This window comes from Amphiura filiformis, chromosome 13 (assembly GCF_039555335.1).
Source record: "Amphiura filiformis chromosome 13, Afil_fr2py, whole genome shotgun sequence".
NCBI classification, from domain to species: Eukaryota; Metazoa; Echinodermata; class Ophiuroidea; order Amphilepidida; family Amphiuridae; genus Amphiura; species Amphiura filiformis.
The window spans coordinates 5,596,628-5,616,537 of record NC_092640.1 but is presented as its reverse complement, the minus strand read 5'-3'; the positions used below and the strand labels follow the sequence as shown (position 1 = coordinate 5,616,537).

At 37.3% G+C, this 19,910-nt stretch overlaps 1 long non-coding RNA gene across 1 annotated transcript in view; it reads left to right on the top strand.

The window, feature by feature from the left end:
* The first annotated feature begins 567 nt into the window (after nt 1-567).
* Nucleotides 568-19,910, top strand: part of LOC140167177 (uncharacterized) — a 30,500-nt gene continuing 11,157 nt past the window's right edge. Inside the window, exons 1-4 of the long non-coding RNA XR_011860977.1 lie at nt 568-760; nt 2,274-2,445; nt 3,799-3,921; nt 6,286-6,417. This is a non-coding gene — a long non-coding RNA (uncharacterized lncRNA). The remainder of the gene's footprint in view (nt 761-2,273; nt 2,446-3,798; nt 3,922-6,285; nt 6,418-19,910) is intronic.

Sequence of the window (19,910 nt, the reverse complement as noted above, 5' to 3'; positions counted from 1 at the left end):
CGACAACTATAGTTTGAATGATATTTATTATCACACGAGGAAATAAAAACAAACGAATATGGCGCCTCACGTGCTTCAGGTCAGGTCAGTGGTCAAAGGTTTTTTATCGCTAAATCGCTGGCTGAATATCGTATCAAATTCAAGTGATACACTACCGTCGTATTATTGACACCAATTCCTAATTTCGACATTACTATTGCGAAAGGTTATTCCATTATCAAATTAGTAGACTTTCTGTAAAAACAAATCACTGGTGCCTGATGGGAAATACTAGTGCGCCATCACCGGATTGCTCCCTGCTCTGCTAGCTGGCGCACTTTCAAGCTTGCTACTCGCATTGAACAGGCAGAGTTCGCAAAACTAACGGCGTCGTTATTTGCCAACCCTAAAAGGGATCGAAATTAATTATTCATAACCGATCGATAACTGGCCTCATTTTCTAACTAGAAAACCAGCGTGATTTGTCATAGGTTTGCGTTGATAATAGAACAACCGTGAAGTTAGTGTCACCCCCTTGGTGTAGGTCCCGGGGTGTAGGTGTGTGTGCTCAGTCCGCTTGGAGTCAGTATGTGATATATTCGCGCCATTTTTGAATCTGTGGTATCTACCATAGATACTCAGTGCACGCAGCCTGATACAAGGATAGCCATATCACCGGCCCGAATCACACCTCCCCCACTCGACTATACTTCTCGGTGCTTCTACATGACTACACGAAACCAGAGTTCGCTCAAGATTGTGTTCAGCTTATAGGCCTGTGGTAAGTGTGTCTACTTAAATATGGATGTAACTTGTATTGAATATAATAATGGTTAACCTGTCATACTGTAGACCCTAACACAACACTCGCAGTTCCAAAATTGAAACTGCAGGGCTATGCCATGGAGTTTCATGAATCATGAATACGTAGCTTACAGTGAATTGATTCATTTTTAAGCTGCATGGAAGCCCCCCCCCACCCACTCCTCGAGGCCAGTGACCCTTCCAATACGTAGACTACAGTGCCTCGATTCATTTTTAAGCTGCATGTGAAGGGGCCCCAACAGCACATCGAAATCTTGGGCTTGGCTCTACAAATAATTGGAAATCACCATACTTTGTAATCATTACAATTTACATAGTGTACCGGTAATGTCAATATTTTATAGGCATCAGGACTTATGCAGGGCTGTCAACTCTCACGCATTGGCCGTGAGTCTCACGCATTGGGTCACTTTCTCACGGTCTCACGCCAAGGTAGTATAATCTCACGCCTAGGTAGTAAATCTCACGCAAAAAGCTGGAAAATGAGTACAATCTCACGCATCGTCATGAATAATTGGTTGCCCCCCCCGCTTTTCACAGCGCCGTGGCTCAAATATTCATGGTACGAAATGAACATTGGAGTTCACAAATCCCGGTACGCCTCTGTCTCACGCCAATCAATTCCAAAAAGTTGACAGCCCTGCTTATGCAAATTTAAAACCTGGAGTCACTTGCACCCAGTCCTGGGGATTCACTTGTATACTAAGCATGCACGTATCTGGGGGGGCTTTGGGGCACAAGCCCCTGGGGTAAAATCAAAAAGAATTACTAAAGATAAAAGGGTGGTACAGAAGGGGCAACAAGCATAATTAAGGCCTATTAATTTAAGAAGGGCAGAAAAGTTTGAAAAATTTAGTTGACAAAATTACTACAGCTCGAGTCGAGACAGTGGTGCTATGTGGGGGGTGAGGGTGTAACCCCTATAATTTTTAAATGCAAAAAATTGATGAAAATTTTTTCTGCTCCTACCCCCCCACTTTTTAGATTTTTTAGCCTCTTAAATAAAACGCTCTAAAAATATTGAGGCGGTGCTCCAGTGGCAGCACCAGGAATGTTTTGGGGAGTGGGGGGGGGGGGCAAAGTGAATTTCAGGGGAGAGCCAAAATCAACAAATTTCGCACAAAATTGCCGCAAAAAGTGGAAATTTATGTAATTTTGGGGTTTTACCTCAAAAGTGGGGAAAACTGGGGGAGAAAAAATGCCCCCACCCCCGTAAGCGCTGTCACTGTCCTCATCAAATGTTACAATATGGCTTTAATAATGAGTACTAATAAAGAGAATACACTGAAATTGCATTGATTTATATTTGTTTTGGTTTATTGTGTCCCTGAACCCCATCTCCAGATCATACATGATATGTGAACGGACACAACGAATCGGCCGTAAAGTCGGCCCCGGTCAATTTTGTTTTATTTTGTGTTTAGAAAATATATATCATAACTTTAAAATTGTATATCATTTGACTTCAGAAGCACATCAGGGACTTGGATCACAGGACACTAGGGCTATCTCGGATAAGGTGGACTATATGTATGCAGTACTGGCACATTGGATGAATTAGATCACAGGACACTAGGGCTATCTCGGATGAGGTGGACTATATGTATGCAGTACTGACACATTGGATGAATTGGATGGATGGTAAGTCAGTTAGAAATCTGATTAATTAGGCCTACTATGAAAAAATGGGGGTCTTTTGGAGGAGAAGATGCTAAAAAAATGGGTTCTTTCAATGGAAGTCACTACCAGGAGTGGTACTACCGTATTGGCGACATATGCGCTGGTAGTAAATTCCAATTTTCTTTGATCTGCCATCTTTCAATGGAAGTCACACTTCCGACTAGCCAACTCCAGAAAAGTGCATGTTGCCCAACACTACTAACTATTTATGGAAGCATCTGGTATTCTAAGGTCCGTATTGGCAAAAGAGTTAGACTGGGTCTAAAGTTAGACCTGGTCTAAGTGGAATTTACTTCTGTCAGAAATGGGAATTTAATCACATTTTCTGCATAAAATGACAAGTAAATTTTAAAGATTCAAGTGTAAAGTTCAACAACAAATCAAAATAATTCATCTGGGAATACTGGAAAATATATTTTTTTGGTGAAACTGAATTCCACTTAGACCTGGTCTAATTTTAGACTCTGTCTAACCCTTTTGTTCATATGGACCTAAGGGAAGAGAGAACCACTTAAAGCCATATTATAACATTTGCTGAGGAGGACGCCCTCACTGATTTTTTAAAATTATTTTTTTTACACAATTATATTGTACTTTATTAAACCAATATACCCTGAAAAAATCAAGACTCTAGGTGCTGTAGTTTTGTCAAAATCCGAGATTTTGAATAAAACGCCTGAATCAGCGTTTATTATTACGATGGAATTATTAGTCAAACGCATACACAATGTTCATAACACACAGTACGTAAACGGCGTGCGCGACGGTGATCTGCACAACAAAGGGCCGTACCATAACATGACCGAAGGAGTGGTACTACTGTATTGGCGACATATGCGCTGGTAGTAAATTCCAATTTTCTTTGATTTGCCGTAGTTGTTCGGCTCAAAAATAAAAGGGGATATATCTGACAGTAAAAACTAACATTTTATGGCAAAGAAATGCTAATCTATTTTGTATGAAAATGTTATAATATGGCTTTAACTTAACAGCTTTATGAATATGAACTTGTCCAAATTTGTCTTCCCTTTTAAACCTCAGCTTCAGATCCAAATCCTTGATTATCCTTCCCTAGATGCAATTTATAGTTCAGTGGCAATCTCCAAACTTAGCTACAGAAGAATTTTTATTCTATCTAAGGCTTTATAAAACAGTGGTGTGAGTGACTTCATATAAAAGGGCTGAAAATGCTGTTAATATTTAGCAAAAGAAGCTGTTCCACACCTTCCGTTCGCCAAAAACAGATATTTTTTCAAAGACATGCTCTCAGGCCTGGTTGATAAAAACCTTGTTCTTGATTTTTTTACATTAAAGACTCGGACATGAAGGACTTGGGACTTGCACATCAGGAACTTGGATCACAGGACACTAGGGCTATCTCGGACGAGGTGGACTATATGTATGCAGTACGGACACATTGGATGAATTGAATGGATGGTAAGTCAGTTAGAAATCTGAATAATTAGGCCTACTATGAAAAATGTACTCATATAATAATAATTAGAATAGGCCCTACATCAGGGGAGTACCCGCCAAGGGGGGAAGGGAGGCAAAATATTTACAAAGTGGGGTGTTTTGGAGGGGAAGATGCGAAAAAATTTGGTTCTTTCAATGGAAGTTCCTAAAAATGAATTCTTTTGAGGGACATACTAAATATAATGTTGAAAGTGACACACGTTGTTTGCTTTGTTTAGTTGACTATTGAACCATAGCAATACAAACATTTCCGGAGGCACCTACAAATTTCTGTTGAAAAGTCTTTGTAAAAAACACAATAACGTAAATGACTTTCTTCCCATATATAGAGATTAAATTGTAAATTGCATGTAAAATTAAATCGGGAGCTGAGGAGTTTGTTTGTTCTCCCAGGTTGAAGGTACATACAGGGATGTGACATAATTTTGGTGTACCTTTTCACTGTTTTCAGTGATTTTGGTGTATTGATTTGATGGGTGGGTTTTCAGTCGATAATAATATGCCAAATTGGGAGCATAATTAGGCGCATTTGAGCAAAAGTGCCCTTAAAAGCGCCTGTGGGTGCTTGTTGTGGAAAATTGGCATACTGATGGGTTGCAAAAACAGCATAAAGTAGGTACAGAGAAAGTCAACATTCTAAAGTCTGTGTGACACATCCCCGTATAAATATTTTGAAGACCTCTCCAAAATTAAATGTCTACAGAGTAGTCCATCTCCATTCAATTTGTTCATTAAATGCAACATCACCAACATCTTGCTGCTAAGTGGATGGACGCGGCTACAAAATGAATTTATCTGGAGCTGAATTGCTTTCTTAAAACTGGCAAGTGTTGGTGTTTGTTAAAACAACTATCTCTGGCAAACTAGTCCATTCGGGTATGGTTGCTGGAAAGAAGGTGTCCCGTACCGTCTGGTTTTGTACCTAATCTGAGTGAATTTTGTTTGTGCCCTCTCGTTGCTATAGTGCTGGTATGATGAGTCTATATCCACCAGGCCATTCTTGATCTTGTAGAACATGATGTTACGTTCATTACATTAGGGGCACAAAAGTGCTATTTTAATGCTAAATTGGATCCAAATTATAGGACAATAAATTGTGGTCTAAAACTGGTTAAGACGATAAAGGTCTACGCATCCTGTACATGAACATATAAACACAATGGGGAATGATTGCTTGCTACAAGAGGAAACTGAATATTATATACATTAATTAAAACAAAGACAGTTTTACCAGCCAAAAGAGTTACAATTAAACAAGAAAGTAAATAAAATACAAATCACCTGCACTTGTGTGATATTTGATATTTGATTTGACTGCCTACATTAGTACCCTTTAAGACAACCACCGTGTATAAGTGGTAGCTGGTAGCCTAATGGTTAGAGCATCCGTCTAGTGACTGGAAGGTTGTTGGTTCGAATCCCATGGCAGCACATTCCCTTGCTTTTTGAAGTTAGTTTGTGTGCCGGTCGTGATTTGTGTTTATTTGTTGCCGTATGAAAATTTTGACCTTTTGTATTGAAGATATAGATTTTGTCCAAAAACATCAAAAAATTTTTTTTTTCATTTTTTGAGGGGGAAAAATGTATCTTCAATATGAAAGGTTAAAAGTTTCAATTTTGTTTTGCTTACATTTGGCGGATGTTTCTAGAAAGTTGACAAACTTCCCCAGAATTGGTCATTTTTAGGGATTTTTTAGAATACTGTATTTCGTCAAATAAATGCCCCCGGGGGTGTTACATTTTCCCAAGGGGGGGGCATTTATTCAAGGTCAATTTTAGAACGATAAAAACGCTAAAATGACTAAATATGAACTAGAAACACTGACTTCTGGCTCACTTCGGTTTCCAATCCAGATTTTCGCCAATTATTGACGCTATTAACGACCATGTGGGGAACTTGGTAACCTTACTACACAAGATGGCATGGAAATATCGGCATTTTTGAAACATCTTGGTTGAAAAAAGTGGTGGGGCGTTTATTTGAGGGGGGGCGACTATTTGACTGAAATACGGTAAGGAGAAACCCTGAATCAGAGATTTTGGTGCAGTCATTTACGTTGCCATCAATTATGTTACCATACGTACAGTATCTTACCTTGTTAGAGTAATATTGGAGACTATTATTATAACACAATGAAGCTACTTCTAAATTTTGACAAAAAAACAAACAAAACAATTGGAGCAGTTCACTTAGAGTGCCCATCTCCATTCAATTTGTTCATTTTAAAATAAAATAAGACCCAATTTACCTCGGTTAAAGGAAGGATTTAATAGGTTTAAAGTCAAAATAAATTGCTAAAAACCCAGCTTTTGATATTCTTACAGACTCTGACACAGACATTATGGGCTCTGACTCAGACATCATGAAGTGGCATGCAACTAGGGTTCAACCCAGGACTATCTGGGATGAGGTGGACTACACTGCAGTACCACTCACATGGGGTGATTAATTAGATGGTAAGTCAGTGTCTCAATTCATCTGTAGATGAGAAATGAACGCAATTCTCTAGCACGCTGTCCTTGATTTCTATGACCATCATTTTTAGCATGACCTTTTTTGAAAATAATATGTGACTAAAAGCAGAATGTCTAAAAAGGGTGATCCAAGTAAACAGGAGAGAGATGGCGGCTCACATGATATCATCTGGGGCGTAGCCTGGATTTTGGGGAGGGGGCAAATTAAGTGGACCTTGTTTCCCCAAAAGCGGACCTTTACCCAAAAAGCATGCAGAACCTAATTTTTTGTTTGCTACTTTCGCCAATGGGCAAATTTGGTCCTTTTTGACAGAAAAAGCATAAAAACTGGTTTTTTTCACCCTAAGCTCGCAAAGTGGACCTTTTGGGAATTTGGTGATTGGGGGTGACTGACCCTCTGGCTATGCCCCTGGCTATTGTATGTGTAATTCTAATTAGAATACCCATGGGGCAGGGAAAAGCAGTGGTGTAGATTTCATTTTGATATTTGGGGGGATGGGGTTGGACAATATGTTAAAACAACATATATAGTGAATCTAAAAAGAGCAGTTGTTGGCAACAGAATAAGTTTATGGTACAAATGTTCGCACAAAATTTTTTAGACATGTTGAAGCTACAATGGTGAAATACAGGTGCAAAAATGGTGGTCAGAAAACCCACATTAACCATTCCCATCATCAAAATATGGGAAAGGGATATTTATGCCTTGCAGTGCCATATTATCACCTCATTTCTGAAAGAATTATAACTCAAAACTACAATGCGTTGCGGGTTTCTCTTTTGGGTTTCTGAAAAATGTTACAGGAATGTTTGGAAGCGCTGCCCGACAAAATGAGTGAAATGAGAATATAAATTATTCAGGAAAATCATGGAATTTATGTATGAGTGATATAAAAACCACACTACCTTCACATTGCCTACTTTTTCACATACATTACCAAACAGTCATGCAACTTCCATTCAGTCCCTTTTAAGATATTTTTATTATCAGGGGCGTAGCCAGCTTTCTTGGTCAGGGGGGGCAAAATAAAATTTTTGGGGCACAGACGAAAAAAAAATTGCAGTTGCATCATACAATACATAGAGACTGTATGTCTTCGAGCTTCCCGAAAAGGCCCTTATTGGGATGATGTGTGCCAGAAGGCAAAAAAAATGGTATTTTACACTATTTTCGCCCATTATCCGCTAAAAAGGGCTTTATTGTTACAAATGTGGCAGAAGCGGAAAAATTTTGTATTTTACACTATTTTGGCCCTGAATTTTGCTAGAAAAGGGCTCCTTGCCCTTTTTCCTTTCCTTTGCCCTCCTGATTTTCTCTTTCATTTTTTGTCAGAGGGGCACTTTTTCTTTCATTTTTTTTTTTTTGTCAGGGGGGGCACTCTGCCCCCCCTGCCCCCCCGCTGGCTACGCTACTGTTTATTATCTCTTAAATCAAACTGTACAAAGGGTTTTATTTGCCTACAAATATTAATGCATGAAAAATAGTTGTATAGTGTGCCAGGCCTGTGAAAGGTTTTTTGAAAGTGGGGGGGTAATAAAGTATCCAAAAAGGCTGCGGAGCGGCCATGTGTCGCAGGGGTATCTGAGGGGGATTCTCAGAAGTTATAAACTTTTGCAAAATGATTGAAAACCTAATTGAAACGATTTGGTGGTCCATTTTGGCAGTATTAGTGTGTAAAATTTTTGTTTGAAAATACCGAAAATTTGTGAAATGAGCAGTCCATCAGAGGATGATTTAAGCACTTCCCAGCAAGTCTTGCGGTTAGCACAGCTGTGTGAGTGAACATGACACCACTGCCCGCCCACTGCATACACACGTGCATGGTTAAGACTTGAATTTGGACAGATATATTTACAGTAAAAACACCTTCAAAAGGTTGGTCGATTTCACATTTTATGTTATCTACAGAAGGTGTGAATTATCCTTCATGCATACATCACTTTAGATCTGAAATCGACCAAGTAATAATGACACACGGGCAATTCTAAAACAACATCTTTTGCACAGAGTTCAATGGGATTTGAAAAGTAAAGTGGCAGTTGAAACTCTAGTGATAACACTTTTACAGTGCATGATGGGGCTTCCTTAAATCATCCTCTGGCAGTCCATGAAGCCTTTCGTGGACAAGTTTTCCCTATTATTGTGGGCCTATAAATTGTGTTAAACATAAATTGGCAAATGTCAAAAGCAGAAGCGAGAATGGCCACTTGTTTATCCACTATGCAGGGATGTGTCTGAGGAACAATGTTCCCCCCTCGGAATTTGGAAAATTTTGCAAAATGAAGACTTAATTGGCATTAAAGCCAAACATTTGTGAAATGAGCAGTCCAAGAAGCCTTTCATGGACAAGTTTTCCTATTATGTTAAGGGCTGGGGTATGAACGTTTGGACAGTATTTATTTTGGGACATTAGAGCACATCAGACCTATCGAATTGCATTCTGAATACGAACAATGTCATTCTGATATCAAATAATTTTGATTTTTGAAATTCGCAATTTAATACACATTTTATGGCAAATCATTAAAAATTGATATTTTGATATTTAACAGTACTTGAAGTAAACTTTATAAATCTGATGATTTATACTTAAAGTGTATGTAGGTGGGATGAAAAGCCGACGATCAATTGAAAATTTTGACCTTTCAGTATTGAAGATATGGATTTTTTTTCCCAAAACACCAAAAAAAATTAAGTCTTTTGGGAAAAAATCCATATCTTCAATATGAAAGGTCAAAATTTTCAATTGACCGTCGGCTTTTCCTCCCTGCTACATACACTTTAAGAATATATCATTATAATTTGTCATAAAATTTGTATTATATTGTGATTTTCAAAAATGAAAATTATTTGATATCAGAAAGACATGCTTCAGTATTCAGAATGCAATTCGATAGGTCTGAGGTGCTCTCATGTCCCACAAAAAATACTGTCGAAACTCAATAAACGCTCATTTTAGATCCCTTAAAGGAGTATTTCGTGATCCTAGCATCCTCTTTTTATGACATTTTTCAGTACATATCCACGAAAAAGCATATTCCCAAAATTTCAGTTGATTCCGATATTGCGCTTATGCGAGTTATGCATGATTATGTGTATTACACTGCTCCATAGACAATACGTTGTAATTTCGTTCTGGTGCACCAGAACGAAATTCAAATTTCACGATATCTTTGCTAAACGAATTAATCTGCAAGAAATATTTTGTACATAAACATTATGTAGCCAGAGGTTTCCAGTGATATAAAAATCTCAACTTTTTTTGAGAAAAGTGGGGGATGAGGCTGTGGATCACGAAGTGCCCCTTTAAACGTAGGGCATAAATTGGCAAATGTTGGAAGCAGAAGCAAAAATGGCCACTTGTTTATCCACTCCACATGGGGGTGTCTGAAGGTGGATGTTCCCCCCTCAGAAGTTGAAAAAATTCTTCTCTTCTCTTCTCATCCTTTGCATTTTGGTGTGTGGGGGTTTGTGTGGGGGTGGGGGGTCAATTCATTGTGCATGCATCATCCCTTCTTGTTCTTGCTCTCTTTGCCAAAAAGTGGGGGTGAATTGTGTGTTTTGTTGAATGTAATTTTATGACTCAAAAGGATAGGATAGATAATTACTTTGACTTCAATATGGTCCATATGATGAAGATTGTGATTCTATCAACATGATCAACAGAGGCGGATTTAAGGAAAAGGGCCCTGTCAGCAAAATATCCCGGGGGCCCAATAGTAAAGAGTTGACTCGGAGCATTCCTGATTTTTTTTTTTTGTCGGGAGGAGGGCAAGAAAAAAATGGCCTGTGAGCATTAGTTTGGCTCAATGTTATGAGATATAATGTGTGTATTGCGCGAATATTCATTCCATTTCATACTATTTGAAGTCAAAGTTGATGTACATTTGGTAAATTTAACACTATTCTATACCCAAATCGTGGTTTATAAGATTTGTGAGAGTTTAAACGGTAGGTACTATAGAACAAAGGATATTTCCTTTTCTGTTTTTGCTTGATAGTCAAGCAAGCAAAATACCAGATTAAGGTCCAGAATCAGTTTTAACATGTTTAATATCATAATAATCTGACCTCAGGGAATTCATGGAATAGGAAGCTAATACGTTAGTATATGTACGCATGAATTTTAACATTATGGGGGATGGGGTTGGAAAAATTCTGAAATCCAGGACATTTTGCATTGGCGAGAAAACAAGTTTATGGTACAAATGCGCGCGATACACCCCACCGGATCTACGCCTATGCACCTTAGTCTGTTTTAGCCTAAAATGAAGGTGAATTTTGCTATATACAGGACCAGTGCGCAGCCAAAATTTTACCCTTGGCCCAAAACTGGTGTTTAGGTCTAAAAAGGAAGATGCGCAGGGCAATTTTGGGGACCCTGGACCTGGGCCCATCTAAGTCCTGTAGCCCATAATATTTGACATTATGGGGCTCATGTACCCATGAAAGGTACACTGTCCAAGTACTGGGTGTACCAACTCAGAACCATGAACTGTTCTATTTGCTTTAAATTACTTTTTTAAAAACATTTAGGCCCTGGGGCAGAGGGCCGCAAATGTTAAACTTAAAACAAAGGGCCAAGTGGGCCAATAATAGTTGACCTTTGGAGCTCATGTACCCATGAATAGTTATTGAGAAACGAATGGTCCTTTGTATTGACATTTGGGCCCCTGTGACCTTTAGGCCTATATCTTTAGGCCTATATACGGTCCACATGCTGGGTCCTTTGTAGTTTTAGAGCCAGCTTTGATGATACCTTTATATCTAACATTGCGGCCCTGGGCCCATACTAGATGACCTACTTGTATTTTGAGAATGTTTAGTGCTCTAGGTACCAATTCGTAGTCCTGATTCTATAGGAATTGTATTCCCAAATATTAAATTTGGCCCCTGTGGCCCTTGACCTCTGACCTCTTGCTGGGTCCAAAACGGGCAAAATGAAACTTTTCAAGAATCATAAATAGGCCTACTGGCCTTATAGAATGTCCTTTTGCATGCACGGGCATATATATAACCTTTTCAGTTCTATTCTACCAACCGCACCTTTGAACCTTTGCAGAAAACAATTAAAAAAAAAGCAGGGGGCCCTTTGGCCAAAATAACAGGGGGGCCCTTGTTAGTACTTGCTGACTTGCTGTCAGCTTAAATCCGCCACTGATGATCAATGCACTCATACTCACATGCAACCAAACATATGATGCTATGCTCAGTGGTCAAGGATACTGTACATGACCAAGGAAATACCACTGATATGACGTCATTGGTGATATAATTTTCTTTCGCTGACCATATTGATATGCTGTAGAACTATTATTGTTTACATGTAGGCCTAACCTATAACTGTTAAAGTCATTAATTAATTCAAACATAACTTGGGCAATACTCAAGCTTACAAATCGAATAGCAATACTTTTAAAACATTTTCGCCATTAAAAATAATAAAATGATTCTCACCATTACTAGTAGGCTATAATCTTTTGTGTATACAAAGCTGATCTCTGAATCAAATGTCAGCTAATGAAAAGTCCAGGAGAGATGGGGCCTCGCATCCCGGTTACGGTTCTCTATCTCTAAGGTTCAAGCTATCTCTAAGGTTCGCTTTCACTAATTTCAAATAAGGTTCGCTATCTCTAATTTCAAATAAGGTTCGCTATAGCGGTCCTTATTTAAAATTAGAGATAGCGGACCTTATTTGAAATTAGAGATAGCGGACCTTATTTAAAATAGAGATAGTGGACCTTATTTAAGATTAGTGATAACGAACCTTAGGTATAGCGGACCTTAATCGAAATTAGTGATAACGAACCTTAGAGATAGCGTAACCTTAATTAATTAGGGATAGCGTAACCTGAAACAAAATTAGTGATAGCGTAACCTTAGGTATAGCGGACCTTTATTGGAATTAGTGATAACGAACCTTAGAGATAGCTTAACCTTCAATAAATTAGTGATAGCGGACCTTATTCAAAATTAGTGATAGCGAACCTTATTTTAAATTAGTGATAGCTTAACCTTATTTTAAATTAGTGATATCGAACCTTAGAACTAGCGAACCTTATTCTAAATTAGTGATATCGAACCTTAGAAGTAGCGGACCTTTTTTTTAGGTATAGCTAACCTTTTTCTATTAGAGATAGCGGATTCTGATCTCCATAGACTTTACACGTTAGTGATAGCGAACCTTAGAGATAGCGAATCTTAGAGATAGCGGACCTTAGAGATAGCGGGATGTCACCCACATCCCGGCCTCCAACTCAACACAAAGGTTGACAACCATGAGAGTCACCAAATCTTTTAAAGGCCCCTTTGCAATGATTTTTCATCAAATTTACCCCCTTTTTCATACAAATTCGAGGACAAAATTTGGCCAAAATATCCCTTTTTTGTGGTTTATAATGACCAGAATTTCAAACACCACTTTACAATGATTAGAATTTCAAACACCCCTTATCAAAGACACTAAATATTGACATAAAATTTCTGGATTTTCTAAATTACCCCTTTTATCCAAATTTCGCGGACAGTGCAAATTAAATACCCCTATTTTGCTGATTTCACCGTCAAATTTTACGGACAGTGCAAATTAAATAACCCCTATTTTGCCATTTTCGCGATCCTTGCTACTGGTAAAATAATAACCCCTTTTCCGCGAAATTTGGTAACTCTTATGGTTGTCAACTTTTGTGTTGAGTTGGGGGGCCGGGCCTCACATACACATGTGGTCATGTTTTTTGAGGTGGGACCCAATTGCGTCACATCTTTGCAATTTGTCAAAAATCAACTCCTTTTTTGTATTTCTGATTATATTTCAAAAAGTTTTCACCCAGACTATATAAAAGTATACATTTTTAGAAAGCATATTGGCAGGATTGCATGCAAATCTGTAAAGTTTGAGTGGATATACAGGGTGTGCCCAAAATATACATTGTACAGGGTGATTCCACTCCAAAATACCTAAAAAGTTACCTGTATCACTCCAATATTTCTACATAGTATATTAAAATGTACACAATTAGTCCTTTCATAAAATATATCGTCAGCCAGCTAAGCTAAATGCTCAAGTCATTCTTACATGTTCCAGCCGCATTTCTCATTAACTTGTGGAATACATTTTAACTCTGTTGATGTATTCCACAAGTTAGTGAAGAATGCGGCTGGAAATTTGATGAATGCTGGGTTTATTACTCAGAAAATCAAAATTGCTAATGAGAAACATGTAAAAATGACTTGGGCATTTAGCGTAGCAGGTTGACGATATAGTTTGCACTAAATTTGTTAAGCCCATCGTGTTACACAGGATGTGAAAAAAGTTGTTAATGTAAAATTTCCCGTAGACGTGCCATTAATTGTAAGCAAATACACTTTAAATTTGGAAAATATATTCAAAATAGTTAAAAATTGCTATAATATCACATTTAAATATCCAATTCCCATATAGGGTGTTCCAAAAATTAATATACAGTGAATAATTTGTAACAATGGTACATGTACATGTATGCATATAATGCACAATAAGCCTACATCAATAAACTAATAACCAGAGATATATGTCATCAGATTAAATCCTTTGACTGTAATAAACTCCTTTGAGAAAATTTAAAACAATTTAAAACTAAAAGATCTATTTATGACATTTTTTCATGAATGCAACATTTAAAACCCATATTGTATTGCATGATACACATTCCAATGCATTAATTGAACTTCAGCTCATTAAATCCTTAATTATTAAGTTTATTATGATTACCTAGAGGCAATTATATTTTAAGAAAGTCAAAAAGTCAGACTTTAATGAACACCAACTTCCCATTGGAATTACACAGTTCCACCGCTTCCGGCTCCACCCCTGACTAATTAACTTGGTTAAGCTGTCGTAATTAATTAATGCTTTTGTTCAACTGTATTTGTTATTATTTCATTAAATTAATAATTTATCTTCAAAATAAGACCAAACCATTTCTTCATGATGGATTTTAGCAAAAATAAAGGAATAAGAAGAGAAAAAAATGTGGAAAATGTGGCAGCTCTACCTTTTTAGGGTGCCCACCTCAAAAAATATGACCATGTGTGACCAATTAGAACACCCATGGCGAGAAATGAAGTGGCGTTGATTTCTTTTCGACATTACGGGGGATGGGTTGGAAAAATTCTCAGATTTAATTTCCCACATAGTTAAACTTTATTTCTCCGTCTCGACAATGATTTCCAAACCAAAAAGCTTCTTGGATGAGAAGATGATAGAGGGTGGGTATTGAACTGAAGGCCTATACATGTAGATAATAACATCACTGCTCTTCTCCATCTGACTCATTAGCTCAGTTGGCAGAGCACCTGTCCGGTGATCCGAAGGTCACAGGTTCAAATCCTGGATGGTCAGTGAAATTTTTTTACTGGCTGTCATTTATGTATGTGTAGACTTGTGTTAAAAAAACCTTTCTCTGTACATTCAATATGTTCCCAAAATTGAAAAATGGCCTTATCAAGCATGTAGGGGTCATTCAAAGGTCAACACAGCCGTCAAATTTCATATTTGCTCAAATTCACCAAGATATCCGCTCTCATCTCAAGGATTCAGAAAAGTATAGTTTGACCTATCTGCAAAAATCTTGAAAGCCATGGGATGATCACACTTTTGGCCACACAGGATAAAAAATTAATAAAAGTACTCTTGATTTCAACGATAGCGGTTGAATTGTTTGTCATGTAAAAACAAATGTTTTGTCTAGGAAACATCACAAAATACGTCATGATTAGTAGTGGCCTATGCGGGTGATCTTTTATTGGCCCCACATGCCTATGGCTACTTTTATTTGGGAACATCTTGAATGTGTTTTGAACCTAATAAAAATTCCCTTTAAAAGGGAAGGCCAGCCTCAATGCAGAAGAGGACCTGTAAATAGTTTGGGTCACTGTGAAAGGCATTTTTTAGGATCACGCTTACATCCACGTTACATGACAGTTCACCAAACCATCAATGGTGAGAACATGCACACTGAAACAGCAAAAAGCATTAACTCCTATAACTCCTGTCAACTCTTTAATTCATTACTCCAAATTGTTCTGTATTTTTGTCTTTACTGCTTTTACCCATGCTTATTATTAAAATCAAGAAATACACTGCAGTTGTTAGTTAATTCGCTATGTAAACTCAACTTACATGCACATTTTATTTTAAAACGATTTTATATTATTTTGCAATGTATAGTTTACTATAAAGTAGATAGTGGCAAGCACATGATAAAGGACTGATCATTCACTACAATCTTCACTTTTAAACTGTAATTTTTGAATGTGTTGATTGTTAGTCCGAAACTCCTGCAAAGCTATGGACATGGCATCTTACCTACTCCATTCTGTAATAGTCTGCATTGTGTGTTTTCTCAGTCTTCAATCATTTTGTTGAATGTAATTTTATGAATCAAATAAAAAGATAGAAAGTGGCCTCACTTTAGTTATGTGTCATTTTACAGTATTTATAATTTATAAAGTAAGACAATAATTTATTTATTTTCTATAAGTGCATGTCAAAATATGGGATATATTGTTCAATATTATAGCTAGCCCTAAAACTTTATTTTCCATCGGATTTTCCGCTGAAAAGACAAAACTGATGTAAAAGATAGCAATAATATCATCAATAACATTTTGAGTCAATTTTATCCATAAAACGATACAGGATAGGATAGATAATTACTTTGACTTCAATGTGGTCCATATAATGAAGATTTTGATTCTACAACATTATTAGATCTGTTATCAACATATCAATTATGCACTCACAGGCAACCAAACATCATGCTATACTCAGTAGTCCACTGATATGACCTCGTTCCAGTGATCATTCCCCGCTAATTACTAATTGTTGACCATGTCATTTTTTTGATATGCTGATACATGTAGCTGAACAAGTTTATGTTTATATGTGTAGGCCTAACCTATGATAACTTTTTAAGTGATAATTAATTCAAACATAACTTTGGCAATACTCAATCGTTTTCATTCGTTGAAACGGCAAAACATACTTTCTTTTCCTTGCAAATCGAATTAGCAGACATCAAAAAAATTTCCACCACAAGAAGTAAAAAAAATAATTCATACCAATCAGGGTTTTCTTTAACGCACAAAACACGCGTATTTACGCGTTCAGACACTTTTCTGACTCCTTCAAATCCATAGTCCCAAAGTCCAATGCGGAAAAAATCTTGAAAACGTACGCATTCAGATATTGCAAGATTTGAATAGAGAAACACCCGATATTGTGCATTTATTCTAAGCTTTTGGCATTTAGGACATACTCCCGATATGTAGGGCCCGTCACATTTTGTCAGCATCAATCCATGTATGTTTTAGTGATTGCGAGTCTCTAAAATTGTATAGTGTCAGTTTGAAATCTTGCAAATTGGGTTCGGGTCCTTTTTTCTGTTTAAATGATGCACCAAATATGTCTTCAATTGGACTTTGATTTTACAAAATTTTCCCCCTCAGACACCCCATGCGTAGTGGATAAACAAGCGACCATTTTCGCTTCTGCTTTCGATATTTGCCAATTTAGGCCCTATGTTTAACACAATTTATAGGTCTAATGGGGAAAACGTGACAACGAAAGGCTTTATGGACCGTCATTTCAACTGCTCAAACTTAAATTTTACACAGTAATATAGTGCTTCAATTAGGTCTTCATTTTGCAAATTTTCTTACTTCTCAGGGGGCATTTTTAAATATTATTATTTTCTTCTAAAATTGCCCCCACCCCTTCTGACTGCTCTAGATCCGCCACAGGTCCAAACAGTGGCGTAGATTTCTTTTTGACTGGGGGGGGGGGGGGTTGAAATAAATGTCTTGAACTATAGTGAATCCAGCACCTTTTTGAGAAAGAATAAGTTTATGGTACCAAAAAAATTGTCATTTTGAAGCTAAACTGTTGAAATTTTGTGCAAAAGTGGAATAAATTCGCACGAGGCGCGCAAAAATTTACACTTTGGGGGCTGAAATGGCCAAATATGAGGTTAATTGGGTCAGAAACCCACATAGGTCCACATACAGGCATCAACATTGGGGGATGATTATATGGACCATCCCCTTGGCAAAATATTGGGGGAAGATAATAATATTATAAAAATACCCCTTGGACAATGTTTTTGACTCCTTCAGAGGAAAAATTCACAATTGAAAGGGTCAAAAAAATTTGAAAATACCCCTTCAGCAAAATGCTTAAAAGAAAACCCTGATACCAATAGAAGAAGGCTATAATCTTAGCTAATCTTTAGTGTACACAAATCCCATCTCAGAATTAGATACCAGCCCTATGGGCTGGCGAAAAATTTGGTTTGAGCAAGTATCCTTGGTTTGAGTTCGCCTTGGCCCCTGGGGGTGCAAAGGCAGTGGTGCTTACTTGTTACCTCATGTCTATACAGATTTCAATGGAAAAATGGCCAGGTTAAATTTTTAGATGAAATTTATTCATGTTCGAAACTATTGCAGTTAAACGCCAATAATACCAGATGAAATTATATGATTTAAGATGCCAAATGATCAAAATAGGTTGACCTGAGAATTTTCTTGTTTAAGGAGTGTTCATGAATACTTTGGTGGGGGGGGGGTCAAAATATTTTGAGCCCCCCTAAAAAAGGGTGGATTTTATTTTTGATCCCCCCATTTTATGGTCTAAAATTTTTTTGATCCCCCCTTCATGTCATAAAAAAGAAACCAAAAATATACTTCATTAACAGTGGCATAGATTTTGTTTGAAGTCCAGTGAATCCAGCACCTTTTGCCCACAAAATAAGTTTATGGTAGAAATGTGTGTGAAGCGCGCAAAAATATTTGCCATATTGAAGCTAAACTGGTGAAATATAGTACATACAAAACTGGAATTAATTTGCACAAAGCACAAAAAAATTGGCACTTTTTGATTGTATGGACCATCCCACATATCAAAATATTGGGGGGGGGGTTATCCCCCATCCCATTTGGAGTTATTACTTATTGGAGTCATAGTGTTACCCCCAAATTGTAAAGTGCGCACATTTTGTTGATTCGTAGCTTGAGATTACAAAATTGAATATTTAACATTCATGCGCGCGCGGAGCATGCAAAATATTTTGAATGTACATGCTTCTCGTACATTTTACCCCGGAATTTTACCCTCAAATTTTTTGAACCCCCCCCCCCCTTATTAAGGACTGAATATTTTTTGATCCCCCCTTTTTAGGACCCCAAATTTGTTTCATCCCCTCATATTTTCCAACCCTCCCACCAAAGTATTTATGAACACTCCCTTAAAGGCACTGAACCGTTAATAACTTAAAATGGCAGTGCGCCCTTGAAGCTACAAGTTACAATTATGTTGGGTGAATAATTACTAAAAAATGGATGCCATGCAGATGAATCAAAGGATCAAAACACAAAATTTACTGTTTTTGCTATACAATCAGATGGAATGATTTTAAAACAGCCTTTTTAGTTGGCCGATAAGATTTTTAGGCTTTTATTGCTCATGTTTTGACCATTCACTTTTGCTCTTTGGAAGTTGTCTTACTCCCCTCAGACATCTCCCCCTGGAAAAGTCCTAGCTACGCCTCAGGAAGGAAAGGGCTATGAACAAAGGGGATATCTTTTGCTGCATATTCAAGTGGACTTCCTCACAGTTCAGATTTATTTTCTGATAGTGGTATAATTAGCATATATGTATCATTAAATCACTTTCAGGATCACTCTGTGGTTCAGTTTTGGTTTTTAACAGTAAGGCTTATTTAAAATAAAACCCTGTTCTATAGGCCCAACCGACTCCAGAATTTACTGTGCTTAATTTTGAATTTAAAAAATGGAAGCAGATCCCTGTGTTTTTGCATACATTTTTGTACATAAGAAGCAGATTCTAGTGTTTTTGCATATCAGAAGATTTGTAGGTGTAGGTGGGGATGGCTCGACATTTCCATTCTTAGCAACTTTTTTTTTACTTTGTCACTGAAAATATATTTCAGTTAAAATCTGCTGAAACCATATTGTCTTAGAAACAGGTATTCTTGATGTGCACCAGGGTGTAAAGGTGTTATCATCTCATCCCCACTTGAAGGTTCTGGCTCACTTGAATCTGAGCTTAAATAAAGCCTTTTCAATGTTCTTTACATCTTTATAGTTTTGTTGTCATGCTGTTAATAACAACAAGCTGCTAATTCTACCCATTCAGTCATCTTCTTGCTTTAAATCCATCCAATCAGGTTCTTTCTTATTCCCATGTATGTTCAGTTGTTTTGTTGCTGTGTTCAGTAGTCAAGTCAACAGAAACAAAAACAGAAACTGTTAGCCCAGCTCTGCTGTTATTCTATACCAATTGTGGTGGTCATTTGATTCAGGCATGCTAATTAATTATATCGAAATTCTTCAGTGGGAGGATACCAATATTGAGAGGATTGAAACCAAAATCAACATCTATACGCGCCATCCATAGTCATAGAAGAGCACATAATAA